Source organism: Salvelinus fontinalis, unplaced genomic scaffold, assembly GCF_029448725.1.
Source record: "Salvelinus fontinalis isolate EN_2023a unplaced genomic scaffold, ASM2944872v1 scaffold_2492, whole genome shotgun sequence".
NCBI lineage: Eukaryota > Metazoa > Chordata > Actinopteri > Salmoniformes > Salmonidae > Salvelinus > Salvelinus fontinalis.
The window spans coordinates 5535-12350 of NW_026602701.1; the positions used below are offsets into that span (position 1 = coordinate 5535).

Genomic DNA, 6816 nt, shown 5'->3' on the forward strand with positions numbered 1-6816 from the left:
GCCGCCTGCACCTTGCCTGTCACTCTGGAGGGCCGCCTGCACCTTGCCTGTCACTCTGGAGGGCCGCCTGCACCTTGCCTGTCCCTCTGGAGGGCCGCCTGCACCTTGCCTGTCACTCTGGAGGGCCGCCTGCACCTTGCCTGTCACTCTGGAGGGCCGCCTGCACCTTGCCTGTCACTCTGGAGGGCCGCCTGCACCTTGCCTGTCACTCTGGAGGGCCGCCTGCACCTTGCCTGTCCCTCTGGAGGGCCGCCTGCACCTTGCCTGTCACTCTGGAGGGCCGCCTGCACCTTGCCTGTCACTCTGGAGGGCCGCCTGCACCTTGCCTGTCACTCTGGAGGGCCGCCTGCCTGCAGCTCATTGCCAACTGGGAAGACCCTTTCTTCCTCACACATATCCTAATAAATTCACCAGAATATGTTAGTTCTACTTCATCATCCCATAATATTCAAGGCAGTGTGATGTTACAGTTATCTTCAGACATATAGCCAGTTACCACCAAAACTAGGACAATCTGAAATATGAAAATGATCAATGAAATCACCACGTAGCCTAACGTTATTGTTCTGGAAGAGATGTGTCCGTAGTAGATTGCTGGATATAATCTGGATATGAGGCTTTGTGCGCTAACGCAGATCACTGTTCATTGGTCAACAGTCAAGACGTGCAACTTGGTGGTTCTGAAGCACAGATGAGATGTTTTTAGACAATAATTTGGTGTAATACCGTGCCCCTATGCCTGAATCCAGATCAAACAGGCAAAGGTGTAAATATAAAATGTATGTGTATGTAGCCAATTAAAATATGTTTGAAAAATTCAGTTTCATACTCACAACACACATTCCCTCTAAACTTTCGGGGGTGTGCAGTAGTCCGCGAATGCAGTGCAGCTCACAGAAGAAATATCAGACACGAGATTGAACTTCACTCCACTTTCTAGACTTTTCCCTGTTAGTTAACACTATCAGCGTTTCCCTTTACTGTGTCGATTGTGATCGAATCAACACAATATTAGCCACATTCAATGCAACATACTGAAACAAAACCAACCATGCTAGAGATGTTGTTGTAGGCAGAACGCATCGCAGTAGGATTCTATTGCAATGACTCAGCCCCTACTCTACACAGACCGGCGGCATAACCAATCAGAACTGCAGCAGGCCTGTATGCAAATAGACCATTGCCATATATGCATCAATGCCATTAACTTTGAACTGGACTGTGTTTACAGCTGTGGTCATGAATAGATGTGCTTGTGTTGAGATCAAAGCAAGAACTTCATGTAGTCACGTGTTCATATTCTTTGTTATTTAGTGAGGTATTAGCCCAGTTATAGATCATTTGTAATCAGCAATAGATGATTGATTGCTTTCTACAAGAACACAAAACATGTACATTTCTAGATATCTTTGAAAAGCAAGTCAGATTAACATTTTTTTTTGTCTTAAAGGGGCAGTGTTGTATTTTGAGACAGGCTTAATAAATAAACTAAGTAACCAATAGTCATAGGGTAGCATAATTTGTCTCATTCTCTGTAATAATGGTATGGGAATAATAATTAATTTTATTTTGTAAAGTGGTTTCTTGCATCAAACAACACAAAAACATTTTCAGTCACCTCCTTGTCTGAAGGACAAGTGGATAAACAGGTTAATGTCAAGCCCTGCATTTTTTTTTTTAATGGACTACAATGAACCCCACACATTGGCTGTTACTGTAGGCTGAATGATAGAACAGCTACTTCCATGTTAAAATGTTATGGGATGCATTTTCTCGACTCTGGTAGTCCTCCATTATGATCAAATAGCCAGTGTAGCCTACTTGACCACTGTTAAAATGAACTTAAAGCAGATACAGCCTCAGTAAACACGCACTGGAAGTTGCACAGAATTTTCACAACGTTCAAGTTTGCGCTCAGCAGAACTTAAATGATCTCAGTACCAGAAAAAAATTGAGGGAACATTGCTCACAACCCCCCAAATCCTTCTACGCTTCGAGAAACACTGCGCTACCTCATCCGACCTGTATTAATTGACCGTTTTCTGGTCCAATCAGAGGGCCATGTGTGCATTTCACTACTGTCTCTGGCTACGTGGAGAGTCATGTGCCACAAAATGAGTGACAAACCCTGGACAAATCATTTCAAGTCATCAATCTCAAGTCAAACTTGGGTCCCAAGTCTTGAGGCTCCAAGTCGAAGTCAAGCCTAAAGTTATTTTATATCAAGTCGAGTCCAAGTCATGTGACTCGAGTCCACAACTCTGCACATTGATACAACTGTAGTAAGCTATCCAAAGTCTACTTCACCAACTGCTTACCTTGAAGTTGGACTTGCATATAGTGGCTGCTTCCTTCATTGCCTCTCCTGAAAAAAACACCCCACAATAGTTGATTGAGACAGGATATCAACACCTGATATACCCCCTCAATAATACCGCAGAAAATACATAGGAAGAGCAGTGGAGAGAGTCAGGACAGCGAGTCACTGGAGAGTCATGAGAGGGAGTAGGGACAGAGAGTCACTGGAGAGAAAGTCACTGGAGAGAGAGTCACTGGAGAGAGAGTCACTGGAGAGAGAGTCACTGGAGAGAGAATAAGTAGAGAGTCAGTCAGTGGAGAGTCAGGAGAAAGAGTCAAGACAGAGTCAATGGAGACAGGAGAGATAGTCAAGCCAGTGAGTCGGTGGAGAGTTAGGAGAGAGAATAAGTGGAGAGTCAGGAGAGAGAGTCTGTGGAGAGTCAGGAGAAAGAGTCAAGACAGAGTCAGTGGAGACAGGAGAGATAGTCAAGCCAGTGAGTCGGTGGAGAGTCAGGAGAGAGAATAAGTGGAGAGTCAGGAGAGAGAGTCTGTGGAGAGTCAGGAGAGATAGTCAAGCCGGAGAGTCAGTGGAGAGACCGGAGAGAGAGACCGGAGAGAGAGTCAGGAGAGAGAGTCAGGAGAGATTTTCAGGACAGAGAGTCAGTGGAGAATCCGGAGAGAAAGTCAGTGGAGAGAGCGAGTCAGGAGAGAGTCAGGAGAGAGAGAGAAAGTCAGAACAGAGAATGAACAGTCCTGGTAGTTAGGAATACAAAGCTCTTAATGGTAAATCATTACCTCCCTTGTGTGTGTATGCTTAATTACAAAGGCACTCATTTACCAACAATTCCTTTTTACTGTGTATCTGTGCATGTACGTGTGTGTTGTGTGTGTGTTTGTGTAAAACCCAACATACCTTTCACTGACACAAATAAGTTAATGTTGAAGGTGAAGGCATCGTCATGGCATAGATAAGGGAGGGGCTTTGGATCCTGAAACAGGAAGTGGAAATAGAAAAGCACGAAGAGCCTCTACACTCTTAGAAAAAAGGGTTCTTTGGCTGTTCACATAGGAGAACCCTTTTTGGTTCCAGGTAGAACCTTTTTGGTTTCAGGTTGAACCCTTTTGGGTTCCATGTAGAAAATGGAGCCCAAAATGGTTCTAACTGGAACCAAACAGGTTCATCAAAAGGGTTGTCCTATGTGGACAGCGGAATAACCCTTTAAGATTCTAGATGGCACCTTTTCTTTTGTAACACGGTATGGATACTGGCTCTCATTACTAAAGGCTTGCCTGAATGGTGAAAATGTAAGAGTGTTAATGAAATGTAAAATACATCCAGACCACCCATAGTATAATGTAATGTCAAATAAACCCAAAAAACCCGTAGTATAATGTAATGTCAAATACACCCAAACCACCCGTAGTATAATGTCATGTCAAATACACCCAGACCACCCATAGTATAATGTAATGTCAAATACACCCAGACCACCCATAATGTAATATAAAATACATCCAGACCACCCGTAGTATAATGTCATGTCAAATAAACACAGACCACCCGTAGTATAATGTCATGTCAAATACACCCAGACCACCCATAGTATAATGTAATATAAAATACATCCAGACCACCCGTAGTATAATGTCATGTCAAATAAAACACAGACCACCCGTAGTATAATGTCATGTCAAATACACCCAGACCACCCATAGTATAATGTAATGCCAAATACATCCAGACCACCCATAATGTAATATAAAATACATCCAGACCACCCGTAGTATAATGTCATGTCAAATACATCCAGACCACCCGTAGTATAATGTAATGTCAAATACATCCAGACCACCCGTAGTATAATGTAATGTCAAATACATCCAGACCACCCGTAGTATAATGTCATGTCAAATAAACCCAGACCACCCGTAGTATAATGTAATGTCAAATACATCCAGACCACCCATAGTATAATGTAATATAAAATACATCCAGACCACCCGTAGTATAATGTCATGTCAAATAAACCCAGACCACCCGTAGTATAATGTAATGTCAAATACATCCAGACCACCCATAGTATAATGTAATATAAAATACATCCAGACCACCCGTAGTATAATGTCATTTCAAATACACCCAGACCACCCGTAGTATAATGTCAAATACATCCAGACCACCCGTAGTATAATGTCATGTCAAATAAACCCAGACCACCCGTAGTATAATGTAATATAAAATACATCCAGACCACCCATAATGTAATATAAAATACATCCAGACCACCCGTAGTATAATGTCATGTCAAATAAACACAGACCACCCGTAGTATAATGTCATGTCAAATACACCCAGACCACCCATAGTATAATGTAATGCCAAATACATCCAGACCACCCATAATGTAATATAATATACATCCAGACCACCCGTAGTATAATGTAATGTCAAATACATCCAGACCACCCGTAGTATAATGTAATGTCAAATACATCCAGACCACCCATAATGTAATATAAAATACATCCAGACCACCCGTAGTATAATGTAATGTCAAATACATCCAGACCACCCGTAGTATAATGTCATGTCAAATAAACCCAGACCACCCGTAGTATAGTGTAATGTCAAATACATCCAGACCACCCATAGTATAATGTAATATAAAATAGATCCAGACCACCCGTAGTATAATGTCATGTCAAATACACCCAGACCACCCGTTGTATAATGTAATGTCAATTACATCCAGACCACCCATAATGTAATGTCAAATACACCCAGAAAACCTGTAGTATAATGTCATGTCAAATAGATACAGACCACCCATTTATGTAATATAAAATACATCCAGACCACCCGTAGTATACTATAGGGCAGTAGGACCACCAGGTCTGTACTATATTACACTACTATACTGTTTGTGTTCCTCACCTGGACAGTGTTGGGCTCAGCGAAGGGCAGCAGGGCCTCCATAGGAACCACCCAGGGTGAGATGGTTGTCCCAAAGTTCTTCCCCAGAAACGGACCCAGAGGAACGTACTCCCACGCCTGGATATCCCTGGCTGGAACACACACAGGGAGAAGAGTGCTTCCCTTTATTTTACCATTAGATGTTGAACTGGTATTTACTGAATATTCCTCAGGTGGACACACAGATTACAGGTAGGTTAGAATACTATGTAACCTGCCCAGTGATGAGTCCATCCTATGTTGATTGGCTGATCGTTGACCAACATAGCTAAAGTACCTGTACTAACACTACCTGTGCAGAGCTTCAAAACCTTGGTATTGTGTAGGTGAAGTTGTGGAATGTTCAACTCAACTACTGCTCTTTTTGACTATTGACAACCCAGGAAGTATTCTATGAAATATTGTGTTGAGGGATGTGATAAATGATCATGTTCTGCAGTCAGCAGGAAAATCCATTTCAACTATCAGTACCCATCTACATATTAACCCAGATGGAACCTGGTCAGACTCCCTAGAAACAACTTCTCACAACCGACAGATAAGATATGACATCAGTCAGTCATTCAGCCTCACTGTATCTTTGCTGTAAATGACTGGTCAGCTGTAGCCACAGGGATGGAGGACGCACCCCAAATGGCACCCTATTCCCTATATAGTGCACTATATTTGACCAAAGCCCTTAGAGCGCCATACACTGAGTGTACAAAATATTATGAACACCTGCCTTTTTATGACATAGACTAACCAGGTGAAAGATATGATCCCTTATCGATGTCACTTAAATCAGTGTAGATGAAGGGGAGGATACAGGTTAAAGAAGGAGTTTTAAGCCTTGAGACAATTGAGAAATGAATTGTGTATGTGTGTCATTCAGAGGGTGAATGGGCAAGTCAAAAGATTTAAGTGTTTTTGTCAAAAACATCAACGCTGCTGGGTTTTTCACGCTTAACAGTTTTCTGTGGGTATCAAGAATGGTCCACCACCCAAAGGACATCCAGCCAACTTGACACAACTGTGGGAAGCATTGGAGTCAACATGGGCTCTGGCAAACCAAACAATAAGGTGAAGACTATTCCCTACAGTGGTGGCAAAAGTACCCAATTGTCATACTTGAGTAAAAGTAAAGATACCTTAATAGAAAATGACTCAAGTAAAAGTCACCAAGAAATATATTACTTTAAGTAAAAGTCTAAAAGTATTTAGTTTTAAATATACTTAAGTAAGAAAATAAAAAATAATTTCAAATTCCTTATATTAAGCAAACCAGACGGCACACTTGTTTTTTAAATTTACGGAAAGCCAGGGGCACACTCCAACACTCAGACATCATTTACAAACAAAGCATTTGTGTTTATTGAGTCCGCCAGATCAGAGGCAGTAAGGATGACCAGGGATGTTCTCTTGATAAGTGTGTGAATTAGACCATTTTCCTGTCCTGCTAAGCATTCATGTACCGAGTACTTTTGGGTGTCTGGGAAAATGTATGGAGTAAAAAGTACATTATTTTCTTTAGGAATGTAGCTAGTAGAGTAAAAGTCCACATT

The 6816-nt window shown here is 41.9% G+C and overlaps 1 long non-coding RNA gene across 1 annotated transcript; it reads right to left on the reverse strand.

The window, feature by feature from the left end:
* Positions 1–2212: 2212 nt before the first annotated feature.
* On the reverse strand, positions 2213–5365 carry LOC129850925 (uncharacterized). The gene is made up of 3 exons (XR_008758896.1): positions 5234–5365; positions 3212–3287; positions 2213–2365 (listed from the first exon to the last, which is right to left on the reverse strand). It is a non-coding gene; the product is annotated as an uncharacterized LOC129850925 (long non-coding RNA).
* Positions 5366–6816: the final 1451 nt, after the last annotated feature.